Source organism: Lagenorhynchus albirostris, chromosome 3 (genome assembly GCF_949774975.1).
Source record: "Lagenorhynchus albirostris chromosome 3, mLagAlb1.1, whole genome shotgun sequence".
NCBI lineage: Eukaryota > Metazoa > Chordata > Mammalia > Artiodactyla > Delphinidae > Lagenorhynchus > Lagenorhynchus albirostris.
This window is the reverse complement of record NC_083097.1, coordinates 104784008-104798129: the sequence shown is the minus strand read 5'-3', so window position 1 is coordinate 104798129 and position 14122 is coordinate 104784008. Positions and strand designations below refer to the sequence as shown.

Here is a 14122-nt window from a genome sequence, read left to right as displayed (position 1 = left end):
TCACTCCTACTCATGGGAGTGATAAGGATTTGAACCAGGGCGATGGGAGTTATACAGAAAGAGATATTTAGGAGTCAGGTTGACAAAACTTCATGACTGACTGGAGGGGGTAGGGGAAGAGTGAGTAGAGAGAAAGCATGAAGTCTGGGATGGCTCCCAGTCTTCTTGCTATGGCTATTGAGTAAATCTTGGCACTTCCCATTCCCTGGGAGTATAAGAGGAAGGTGAGGTTAGTTTTTGGTTGTATTTGGATCTAGATGGGAAAGGTGGGCTGTGCTTGTGAGACATCCAGGTAAAGATTAAAGCTGGAAGTTCAAATCAGAGGTCTGGGCTTGAGGTACAGATTTGAGAGACCCCAGAATATGGTAGGAGCAGCATTTACCTGGCAGATGAGAAGAAAAGCAGACTAGGACCAAGTCCTGAAGGGAATACCAATCTTGACTGCATGGGAAGAGGAAGGGCCACTGAAGGAAAATAATAGTGAAAGGTGATAGACCTAGAAGTGGGAAAGTTCATCCAATTTGTATTATCCAATTTCTTTCATTATTTGATAGTAGTAGGGACTATTCTAAGCTCTGGGGATAGAGCTTAGAAACAAGATAACCTAGGACTCTACTCAGGGGCTTGCATTCTAGAGGGAGAGACAGACAATAAAAATATCGCAACAAGAATAAAAAAATAAAATAACCTATATCTTGAGGTCAGAGGAGGAGTTTTTCCCAGAGTAACTGACAGTATCAAATGTCAATCCAGCGAGGATGGGGACTGAAAAGAAGATACTGGATTTGAAAATTAGGAAATCAATGCTGTGGTAGGTTGAATAATGCCCCCCCCCCAAATATCCAGTACCTAATCCCTGGAACCTGTTAATGTAATATGGAAAAGGGACTTTGCAGATGCAATTAAGTTAAGAATCTTGAGATGAGGAAATTATTGTGGATTATCCAGATGAGTTCTAAATGAACCACAAGTGTGCTTATAAAAGGGAGAAAGAGAGGGATTTGACTACAGAGAGGAAACAGGAAATGTGCCAATGGAAGCAAGAGGTTGGAGTGATGCATGAAAGGGGCCCTGAGCCAAGGAATGCAAGTGGCCTACAGAAGCTAGAAAAGGCAAAGAAACAGATTCTTCCCTAGAGACTTCAGAAGGGGTAAACCCTGCCAACATCTTGACTTTAGCCCAGTGAAACTGCTCTCAGATTTCTGGCCAACAGAACTGTCGCAGAATAAACTTGTGTAGTTTTAAGCCACCAAGTGTGTGGTAATTTGTTTCAGCAGCAATAGGAAACTAATACAACAGGTAACTTGACCTTATTGAGAACAATTTTGGTGGGGAGAGGGAAGAAGACGTAGACAAAGAAAATTGCATGTGGATGATGAGTGAGAGGTTCAGAAGAGATGGCAGGGTACGTATCTTCCAGGAAGTCTTCAAACATACCTCAATCGACCCTCTAAGAAAAAGCATCAGAGAAGAGCTGAAGACCTGATTAATTGATTAGCTCAAATCCCCAAAATGGTAAGCAGTGATGGGCAAGTACCATAACCTTCAATCTATCTTAGAAGAGCTAAGCAACTGTGCAGCAGAGTTCAGGGGCTTCCAGAGCAACCCTTACACTGCAGAGTAAACCACGGCAATCCATTCTAGTCTGAAGACATGCACCAGACCCAAGACTCTTGCTCACAACCGAGACCAGAATACTTTGATACTGTGAGCCAAAGTCCTGCATCTGGCACAGATCTTATATCTCTCTACCAACACAGAAACCCATGTCAAACCACTGAGGTAGAGCCAACAGAGAATGGCCTCATCCGGCCAGTCTTTAATTTAGGCACTGATGTTTCACATTCTACCTCCCCTTTCAGGTTCAAAAAGAATGACCACCAAAGCCACAGTACTTCTGAATTCTAAAGCCTAGAGCATAGAGCTTTGGAAAAAGGGGGAAATATTAAAATCATACAAAAGATGTAGAACAACTCATAGGAGCAGTGCCAACCTATAGATTACACATAATAAGAAGAATCCAGCCATAGGCATCCCTTCCTCATGCCAAAATGTTATATTTGAACAATTCTTGATGGAAAGTTTTCTACCCTCAGAAACAGGGTACACAGCATATTAAGAAGAACTTTTCTTAATGATTCAGAAACATGAAGAAGTAGAAAGGATACCAGTTAAAGGCAAGTTCAGCCTAAGGTCTCATTGTGCGACTCACAATGTACCAGTGTGACTCAACTCCCCTGAGAAACACTGATGGCCTTACTGCAGCATTGCATTGTACAAAACCCCAGCAGTGATCCCACGTCCTCCCAACAAGGTCAGTCCATGCTCTGCCCACCAAAGCAGGAGAGAGAGAAACAAATCATTAAAAAACACTTTCCTCAAAACTGGGTTAAAACATACGATTGCATCATGGGACTAGGTTAACTATCAGTTGGTAAACTCCCTTACTCGGGACAACTTATTCCTTGACCAGGTAAGGAAGGTGTTATTGTATGTTCTTTGTCAGGAACTTAATGTCAAGACAAGAAAAATGGGCATCTATTTATAATCTGGGTAATAAAGAGGCATTAGAAATTGGGGAAGAACTGCCAGAGGAGCTAAGATTCAGGAATTAACTCCACCTGTCCCTACATTTTCTTTGTAAAGTTATCTTCAAAGTAAGGCCAGCAACACTCTTTTAAGGTTGGGGGAGATTAAGACATTAGGAAACCACAGTTTGTGGTATTTATTCCCATTGTGATTGCTGACTTCTAGTATCAGCGTTTTGTTCTGCATGACAGCTCCCGTCTTGCAAACTAGCAAGATTCCTGAATGTGGCAAGGATCCTGCTCTGTGAAGCATTTTCAAGTTAGAGTTTTTTAGCAATGTCATATTTCTCTAAGCCAGTAATAAAGGTTGAGAGGGCAAAGGATGCCATTGAGTTCTCACCTAATAGCACAAAACAACCTCCTAGCTGGCAGGTGCAGACTGTACATCCAGGATGATCATGACCTTTGAGTTACAAAAGTATTTTTTTAAATCTCTTTACCTTACCAAATAACTTCAAAAGATAAAACGTAATTTAGAGATTAGCCCCCACTTTTGCTCTATTCATTTAAAGTGGTGTTTTCTATTTGTGTATATTGTGACTACATGGAAAATACAATATTTCATTTCTTGATATTTTTTATAGCCTGTACACAAAGTGAGGTCAAAAGGATGCCTTCAAGAGAAATAAAGGACACTACAATCACTCCAAGTAAATTTTCCAGGAGGAGGAAGGAAGAGTGGAATAGATGATTACAAATACTTAGAAAGAAGCATGACTTTGCTAATGGTGCAGAGCCTACAATTATGTACAATTCCCTACTTAGACTTTTTAGTTGTGCTGAACATAGAAAAAAGCTAAATGATGGGGAGGAGAAAAAAAGAAAGGGGGAAATTTAAGCATTCAATGTAAGGCGTTCATTTAAATGGAGGCAGCACCTCACCATAAGGGGGCAGTTAAGAGTCTGATAATCCTGCTGGTATCCTATCGTCAAATCATTTTTTTTAAACCATGAATTTGGGATCCTTAAAAGTCTTCTGTATTATTCTGAAGTCAAGAATGGTTCCTCCTGCTCACAAAACATGATCACTTTTCACTGATATTTTTTAATGCTCCGACTGGTTTTGCATATGTGGAAAAGATTAATCTTCAAATCTTGGAAATAAATCTTTTTCCTCCCTGCCAAATCCATAATATGATCCTAGTCTATCACTGACAGCAGCATCAGATATGGAGACCTGCCTTGCTTGGTTAGAAGTGTGCTGTGATTTTCAGCAAGAACAAGACTGTAGTTAGAGACCCAGACCGAGACACATTCAGAGCACATTACAAATTCTTTTTGGTTCTATCCTGGAGGTATCCCCTGAAGCCCCAGTTTGACTGTGTGACTCATTCATAGCTGACGTCCTCCCAAATCGGGTGTCTCAGTGAGGGAAGAGAGGAAGCCCTTGGGACTTGGGCTTCAGCAGGTGACATTAAGATTCAAGACCAGATGACTGCAGGGCCTTGCCTCTTTAGATTCCTGAGGTCTTCTCCACCCCTCAAACTGGAAATGAGTTTACACCAGAATCGGTGCACTGGGGGAGAGGGAGGCAAATCTGAAGACTTAAGACGAGCAAACCGCAGAATCACTCTGAGGCATCAGAAAATGTAGTCTGAGATTCTACAACAGCCCAGACTTTTTTTCCTTGTTCCTTTTCATCATTTATAAGTAAAATGTGGAACAAGCAATAGGAAATAATAGTTACACTACCTAGAGTTATATCGCGTTTTCTATGTTCCCCCAACTTTTATTTTTTTATATATATATTTTTTACTTTTTCCTTTCAGAAATCCTGGGATATAAATAGGGCCACAATTGTTATCCTTATTTTTGAGATGAGAACAGTGAGGCCCCAGAAAGGGGAAGTGGCCTCCATCAGGTCATGCAGTGAGTAAAAGGCATCCCAAGGAAGAATACCCAGTTCTGCTCTCATTTAATCCAGAAAATTTACCCTACTGGCTTTAAGCGTCCCTTTCCTCCTTTTCCCTTTGTTGGTTCTCTTTTGAACATGATCCCTCACCAACTGTGGAGTGAAGATGGATCCCTGTTCAGGGTTGCAGAGAACTGTTGTTTAAAGGTTCCCCAAGGGGCCTGTTTCCATTGCTTACCTACAAAGACAAAGTTTGAATGTACATTCCTTCATCAAAAAATCTACAAACAATAAATGCGGGAGAGAGTGTGGAGAAAAGGGAACCCTCTTGCACTGTTGGTGGGAATGTAAATTGATACAGCCACTATGGAAAACAGCATGGAGGTTCCTTAAAAAACTAAAAATAGAACTACCATATGATCCAGCAATCCCACTACTGGGCATATACCCTGAGAAAACCATAATTCAAAAAGAGACATGCACCACAATGCTCATTGGAGCATTGCAGTGATAGAAGTCCCTTAGAGGTATCTTCTAGGATTCCTCCCACCCGATACTGCTGTAATTAGCTCTGCTAACAATTGCGATTGAACACAGCTAGTTGTAGTCATTGTTCACCGACAGGCACAGATATGAGCCACATGTTAGCAAGTGGTGTTCTAAACGGTGTTCCAGGCTTGGTTAAACTCATGTAAGGCACTTATTGGAAATGCTGTTCCCAAACTCGGCTAGCAGCAGGCAGTGTCATGGCAACACCTTCCACAGCCCCCAGAGATGGCCATAACAGATCCCCAGTGAGTGTAACGCCATGCAATGAGAGAGACTTGGTCTATTTTGACCTTGCCCAGGAACTGGCTGCCCCTCCTTCAGATGGAAAACATAGGTGTGGCCCTGCACGATTATGAGAAAAAGCAGTCTTCGTCTTCCTGATCCTTAAGACTCCCACAGTTTCAGATCTTCCCTATAAGAACACTTGTAAGGGAAAGTTACAATGTGTGGTACATTCAGCCTATGCTTTTCAGAGGCTGTGCTCTTATTAGAAGCAAAACAAAATGCTGCTTACTAACACCTGCCCGTGAGGACCGAGCCAAGAGGCAACGTGGGTGTTGGAAGGAAGGTGTTGCCCTGGCAGTAAATCCAAGTTGCTCACACCAAAGGAAGTGTTTCTAGGGAAGCTATCTGAGCAAGAGGTAAATACTTAGTCATTCAACAGGCCATAAATAACTGCTTCACCTCCAACAAGTGGAGGTCTGATTCCAAAGAGCTCACAAAATGGGGTGATAGCATTTCTATTCATTCCACCCTTTATTCACAATATACATTCCTTCATCAAAAAATCTACAAACAATAAATGCAGGAGAGGGTGTGTTGAAAAGGGAACCCTCTTGCACTGTTGGTGGGAATGTAAATTGATACAGCCACTATGGAGAACAGCATGGAGGTTCCTTAAAAAACTAAAAATAGAATTACCATATGATCCAGCAATCCCACTCCTGGACATATACCCTGAGAAAACCATAATTCAAAAAGAGATATGCACCACAATGCTCATTGCAGCACTATTTACAATAGCCAGGACATGGAAGCAACCTAAGTGTCCATCAACAGATGAATGGATAAAGAAGATGTGGCACATATATACAATGGAATATTACTCAGCCATAAAAAGAAACGAAACTGAGTTATTTGTGGTGAGGTGGATGGACCTACAGAGTCTGTCATACAGAGTGAAGTCAGAAAGAGAAAAACAAATACCGTATGCTAACACATATATATGGAATCTAAAAAAAAAATGGTTCTGATGAACCTAGGGGCAGGACAGGAATAAAGATGCAGATGTAGAGAATGGACTTGAGGACACGGGGAGGGGGAAGGGTAAGCTGGGACGAAGTGAGAGAGTGGCATAGACATATATACACTACCAAATGGAAAATAGATAGCTAGTGGGAAGCAGCTGCATAGCACAGGGAGATCAGCTCGGTGCTTTGTGACCACTTAGAGGGGTGGGATAGGGAGGGTGGGAGGGAGACGCAAGAGGGAGGGGATATGGGGATGTATGTATACGTATAGGTGATTCACTTTGTCATACAGCAGAAACTAACACACACTGTAAAGCAATTATACTCCAATAAAGATGTAAAAAAAAAGAAATTAAGATTCTCTGTAATCAAATCCTTGTTGACAAGGTGTTAAAAAGCTATAATTTGGCTGCTTGCTGTTATTTCAACAATAGTTTTTACATTATGATTCTAAATAACTTAACAAAAAAGGACCCAGCCTTTCTGTGGTCTAAAATACCCTGCTGTATATATCCTGTGCCTTCTCACCTACTCCTCAGTTCACAAAATTTTATGATTCTACTTCTTAAATGTTTTCTCAAATCTGTCCTTGTTCCAGTGCTCACTGCTGCTGTCATAGTTGAGGGCTCCATCATGTCTTGCCTATACACTACACTAGCCTAGTCTCCTAAATGGTCACCCCTGCTCACTGCCCTCCCACCCCATCCCCCATCGACCTCATCACCACCTCCAATTATCCTTCCAAATCACAGCCCTAATCAAACCACTCACAAACCTATCATGGCTCTACAAAAATGAAAACCAAACTGCAGAACTTAGTATGGCAGTAAAAGCTCTGCACATAGCCCCCATCTCCTGTACCCTTCACGTATCCTAAACTTCATCTTCTCCAGATAACTTGCCCTTGCATGAAAGCATCATCACTTTGACTACATATTTGAGCATGCCTTCCTTCTTTACAAAAATCACCCTTTTTGACTTAGCTCAAATGCCATTTCCTCCAGGAAATTTTCCACCACTTTCTTCCAGTACATACTAATTAATCACTCTTTTCACCAAGTTCATATAGCACACACATATAAAGTTTGTATATGTATATATATATACTGAGATATGATTCACATACCATACAACTCACCCATTTAAAGTATATGATTTAATCATCTTTTAGAATAGTCACAGAGTTGTGCAACTATCACCACAATTTTAAAACATTTTAATCACCCCCAAAAGAAACCCTGTACCCAATAACGGTTCCTCCCCATCTCCTCCCCCGGCCCAACTCCCCAGCCCTAGGCAACCACTAATCTATTTTCTATTTTCTATCTCTATAGATTTGCCTATTCAGGACATTTTATATAAATGGAATCATATAATATGTGGTTCTTTCTGACTGGCTTCTTTCATTTAGCATAATTTTTTCAAAATTTATCCATGTTGTAGCATGTATCAGTACTTCATTCCATTTTATTGTTGAATAATAGTTTGTTGTATAGATATACCACATTTTATTTATCCATTTATCAACTGATGGACATTTGGGTTGTTTCAACTTTTTAGCGATTATGAATAATGCCTCATATACACTTTGATTATCACTTAATATGTGCAGCTTAGTATTATAGGGTTTTGGTTTTTTTGGCCTATGTCTGGTTCTATCACTTGATTATAAACTCCTCGTGGACCAAAACCATTATTTTACTCTGCAATCTCCACATAGCAAGTATTAAATAAGTGTTTGAAAAATGGATGAAAAGGCAGATACTATAGGTTCTTAGTATGCTGATTATCATACGAGGTACTCAGAATAAAAACATTAGGGTGGACCCAATAATAATCCCAGAGTGGACCCGGTAAGTTTACCCAGTAAATTATAACATTCAAACAATGTTAGTTCTTAAATAAACTTTCATCTCTGCATTACTTCCTGGAATTCCACACATGTATTCCGCAGTTGATTATTTCATGGAGGTAGTTCTTTTGCTAATAATAGTTGTTAACTGGTGGGCAGAACCTGGGAGATACCAGACCTTTTCTCCTAAATTGACTCCACGATGTCTTATTGTTGCTTGACTGAGGTTATGATTCTAATCTACAGTAGTGGCTCCCAACCTTGGCTGAGCATCAGAATCCCCTCCCTGGAGCTCTTTCAAGATACACATTATCTGGGTCCCACTTCCCAGATTATGATTCTGTACTTTGGGTAGGGGCCCAGGTGCTCACATGTTCTTAAGGCTATAATGATGTCTCTGATACACAGCCAGGTTCAAGAATTCCTATTTCAAAAGTTGCTCTGAGGTTAAAAAGAATTAATTTTATAGAGCATGTATGAGCACTTTACTCCTGGACTGTATTTTACTCATCGTGGGATCATGCCCATTAATACTACCTAACATTTATAAGGCACTTTTATTTGGAAAGAGCTTTGAAGTCATCTTTTATTAGCTAGGCTTGCATGCTGGGTGACCTTGTACAAATCACATAATCCCTTAGTATCTTAAATTTCCTCAAATGTGAACTGTAGGCGGTAATACTGACCCACCCTCAAGGGGTACTGTGGAGACTAATCGGGGACTATAAGGCACTCAGCAAACATAAAAATGTTACATGCATGCTTATTAGATATGAAGTCCTAGTCACAGCCTTTAAAATGAGACAAATACCAAAATAAACTCTTAAACAAGACTTCTGCAACCTTCATTGTCAACTGAAACATCCTTTCCCAGCACTAAAGTACAGCAATTCTCTTTCCACTAAGACTAGTAAGCAGAAATAATCTGCAGTCACAAAGAAAGAGCTAATGATAGCAGCAAATAAATATATAAAACAGTCCTGAAATATAGTTTGTTAACCTTCTCATTTATCATTCATAATGCAATTAAAGATTATATCTATAAATACACTCTTCTGAAAAATATTCTTAGAAAACATTTGGGCATGTTCACACAAGTCTTTAAGCTGCTGCTGCATACTCACTGTTGATGTTAAGCTTGAAGCTGTTTCCAACATTGCTGATGGTTTTTAATGTGGTTATATTTAGCCTCCCCTGTCTCCCTCACGTGGCTGGAAGAATATATGGTCAAAATGAGACTTTGAGACCTATCTCAAGTTGGGGGTAGGTAAAAATGGGGAGGCAGAGGAACAGTCTCCAGCCTTGGAATCAGAGACAAATCTCATAAGGATGATGACCCACAACTAAGGACTCATTTGCGCTATATTTTCAGCTTCTTGGAAAAGGTCAGAAAACAGACATGGTTTTTCTTTTTTTTCTATTTTGCTTTGAAAGGGCCACAAAAATTTCAAGGGCCAGGTCCAATTACATATTCCAGTTCCTTTACAATTGAATAGTTCCTGTGACTCTGAATGTGAATTAGTGCCCTCATGCCCACCACAGCTGATTTGAGCCAGGAATCCCAAGCAAGCATAAACTTTCTGGGGCCACTTGACATTGACCATGCTCTTTCCTCCTTGGGCCTCTGAGGGTTTTGGTTTTATTCCCAAGGGAAGTTGTCTCCTTTGATTAAGCTCAGGACCTGCTAACAATTAAATTTATTGAGTACTTATATCTGTGGATAATACTGTAATGCTTATTGTGGAGGCTACCAAGAGTTCCTTGATAGGCTTACAGGGTTGCTATAACTCAAGACCTTGGGTCCTTGAGTCAGGACAAGACCAACAACCTCCCCACAGAAACTCCTAGGGTTTGGTCAGCTGACATACTTGTTCCTTGGGGACTCCTAGACTGGCCTTTGGCAGACATCAAGTTGAAATGTCATTTAACTTCTCACACAACATTTTCCTACCTGCGATATCCCATTAGCCCTCTGTGAGAATTCAGAAGCTCCTGTGTAAAGAGCCTCCATACAGGAAGCCTATTGGTTGGGGAAATTATCTATTTTGCATAGTTATTATTTTTTAAATAAGGTTAATTCCAGCATGTTTCTACCTCAATAATCTTTGAGAGTCTCGGCATTTTTGCTGAACATCTTAAGGGGAGAAAGAGCCATGTAGGCTTCATTTCAATGGTTAGGAGAAATTAATGCTAATACATGCCTTCAATGGGATTCACTTGGTACTCTGAACACTTTCTTCCATCAATACGGAGAATCCCCAGAAGTACCCATGGTAGATTTTTCTTCTGTAAAGAGATGTAAAAGGTTACAATAAGTTGTCTGATTTCCTGTGAGTCTTTCAAAGTCCTGTTTTCTCCATATCTCAAGGTAAGGATGCCAGCTTTGCAGATCTAGAAGTCACAATATTATGAATTAGTTTCATCACTTTCCTCAGTGAAACACAGGTCACCACGTCTCAGCCCATTGCTTTACTTGAAATCAGAGGGAAAAGTCATGCATTTTAAGACAGGAGAAATCAGATACAATTTTCTGGTCTAGTGCTTGTTTCCCATATCTTTCACAGGAGATCCTTAAGATCTTAAGATCTGAGATGAAATTTAATCATCCTTACCTATTAACTGTACTTTCTTTCAACTTCTTAAAACACACACACACATACACACAAACAAACAAACATGGAGAAACACTCAACCATTTACTCATGAATCTATGGCTTGGGTCATAAAACACAATCTGGGCAAAGCCAAACAAGGCACTAGAGGGTCGAGAGAGAGGAGAATGTTGTGTATTGCATCTAGAATTTTTAAATGCCCCATTTTGGTGGTTCCCACTTGTCTTCATGCAGAAAGTCAAAACTGGCCTGTCATTTGTGGTAGATATTTACCCTGGAGACTTCCCTGACTGATCATGGATAGGCATTTTCAAAGAAAACTCTTCCACAAAACCAGATTGAGATAAAAAGCACCCTTGTTAACAGACGTTAAATTTTTATGTCACCTAAACATTCACCCACCTCCTTAGAGCATCTCTTTATTCCTTTACAGAAAGATTTAAGTAAGCAATCTTTTTCCTTGCTAAATATTTTTGAGTTAACAGTAATGCTTCTCTCACTTGTATTTTAGTCCTGATGATTAAACAGTAAAAATGCTAATTAGTAGCCTGTATCTGGAGAGAAAAAGCTATTTCTTGATGGGCAAAATTCAAGCTGAGATGGAGACCTCACAGGGCACTAAGATAAACAGGTTAGGTTACATGCTAAGGGGAAGGGATGAGGGATAGAATTGACCAACTCCAGAAAGAGATTCTGGTTTAGTGGAAACACTAAGCTGAGGTCAGAATGTATTAAAGATACTCACAAGACTAAAGTTATAAAAATGCAGACATTTATTGTTAATTGTAGGGCAGAGAGAATAGGGGGAAATAACCTATGTCTTTCTTTTTAACTTGGAGCTGACTTTAGATATGGAATAACTTACATGTTAAGAAATTAGATTTATTTCTAGCCTGTTTACTTTCTGTTTCTGGAAAGACAATGGCTAGAGTGAGGGGCATATTATTAGATGGGCATCCTGAGTACACTGTCCGGAATTTGCATTCATTCTCCTCATAAGTACATATCATGAGGAAGTGAAGAGTGCTCCTTTGGAATTCCTCATCTGTCAGTTATTACCTACATGATCGTTTTTTCATCCAGTTAAGGAGGGAAAAATAACATATATCTTGTTGGAATGCTGTGAAGTTTAGAAAAGCTGATACATGGGAAAATACCTGGAAACTAAGCATATAATAATAGCACTCAGTACAAGTTAGAATAATGAGTGAATGGGAGAAGTCAGAAATGAGTCCAGTGCCCATTGCCCACAGGCTAAAATCTATATATTTAGCTGGGAATTCAGTGCCCTGGAAAATCTGCTCTTTTCCACTCTCCAGCCCTTTTTCCTCAACTGCCCTGCTTCAGTCAAACATTCTCTAATACATGTTGAATTTGCCCATCTTTGTGTCTCTGTGTCATTCCCACCACCCTCAGCCTCTATTTGCCAAAATTCTACCCATCTCTCAAGGGTCTCAAATCCCACTGTCTCTAGGAATCTTAGGGGACTCACCCTCTCCTCCTCTAAACCCTGTCTAGATCACTCTGGAAGACATAATCCACCAACCACTTATTGTCTCAGCAGACTGCAAGTTACAGTACCCACCTCTGTACACCACAGACCATGGTGCCTTGCCAAGAGTAGGTGCTGAATAGACTCATGATTGAATGAATGCATGATTTGTCACCCTGCCTCTGTTGTGCTCTTGGACAAAACACTTTGCCTCTTTCAGTCTCAGCTGCCTCAGCTGGGAACAGAGGATAACAGCACGGATGTACACCCCAGGTGTGCTGTGAAGAATAAATCCATGACTGAAAAGCAATTTGAAATGTAAAATGAAATGCTATATATAAATGTTACATAATCAAAATCATTTCCCTCTGTATTATGTTTTATTTGGCTTTATATCTTGGAATCCTTTGTGAGTTTCAGAATTTCACAGATGCAATACCATGCACATTAGCACCTAAATTCTCTTGGGTAATAAATGATTGTGTGTGTTATAGTGCATGGCTACTTCTCCCTGGTGGACTTACACATGAATTTGTCATAATTTGGGGTATTCATAATAAGTAATGATAGAATTCATTTCTAAGGGATCATCCATTTTTTTCCTTCTTTGGCTAGCCAGTTATCATTCCAATATTATTGCCTCAAGGGAACTAACTTCCATTAAACCCAAACCCAGATGATGAGCACACTGTTTAGAAGCCCAAATCTTCTAGGAGCTTACAATCTAAGATCTGGAAATTGGTTTGAAGCACTTGTTTTCTATGGCCTTCTTTCTGCCAAACTCTGAATCCCTCATTTGCTTTGCTGTAACGTATGTGCTACCGAGTGCTCACTGTAGCCTGATTTTCTAGGTACCAGGAAAGGCTGTATTAGCCCACTCCACATGAAAGTAAGACAATGGTAGTTTTAAATGATATTTTCTTTCTTAGTATGTTCAAGGAAGAGGTTGCCTATAGAAAACTAAGATTTTTTGGAATATCTCCAGTACCTATAAAAAGAGAATTTTGACTTTTACTGCATAGCAGGATACTATTCCTGGAATAGTACTTCCACATAGATAGAAAGTGAGGAAGAGATGGCAGCAACATCATAAGGTAGTCGTGAGGATCAAGTGAATCATTAGATGAAAAGGCTCAGAACAGTGCAGAGCATAAAGTAATTGCTCAATTAATATTAGAGGTTATTATTACTGTAGAGAGCCTACTATCAGCCTGGCCCTGTGCTGAGAGTTTGAGACTCTTGTTTGAGATGCATAACAAGCCAGTAAGAAAAACCTCATCACCTCCACCCCCACTCCATCTGGCTCTGAGAAACTAAGGTACTTGTCCAAGGTCTCAAAGTTAGGAAGCAGTGGAAAGAAAATCCAACCCTTGGTCTATGGTATTTCCAGAGCCCATATTCTTTGTCCTGTTTCTTAGTAGTCTTACTGTTCCTATTTTTTACTTAGGTTGGGAGTCCATTTTTTCCTCCCTGAGCACATGAGCCTCCCTTCCCCAATGTCTAATTCCTCAGTGTTACTCATTTTGTTATGAAATTTTTAAATTAAGACTATTTTTCTATCTTCTGGTGTACTTCTGACCAGTCTGTCTAATTTTTATATCAGGCCATCTTCTCACGATCATTTTAGTCTTTCATCAGACTTGTACTCACATAGTGGCATCCATTTTTAAGAAGTTTAATGTAGTTTTTCTTTTGGGGCATGTGTGAGGAAATCCCATGTTTCTGTGGAATAGAGGCTTCCCTTCCCCACCCATTTCTGTTATCATATTTTTTACTTAGTTGAGTCTGTAGCACTATAACTCTCATATGGAACAGTGGCATTTTCATTCAAATACAATAAGCTGTCATTGTTTTGTGGGTGGTATCACCCTGGCCACAGGTTGTGCCAGAGTGCTCTCTCTGTTAGAAAAATATCTCCTAGTTGTGG

General features: G+C 40.0%; 1 protein-coding gene across 1 annotated transcript in view; it reads right to left on the bottom strand.

Annotated features, from left to right (window-relative positions):
• The window catches only part of MEGF10 (multiple EGF like domains 10), a 362791-nt gene extending 353487 nt beyond the window's left edge, over positions 1-9304 (bottom strand). The window contains exon 1 of the mRNA XM_060143502.1: positions 9216-9304. The gene's annotated coding sequence lies outside the window, so the exon portion shown is untranslated. The remainder of the gene's footprint in view (positions 1-9215) is intronic.
• Positions 9305-14122: the final 4818 nt, after the last annotated feature.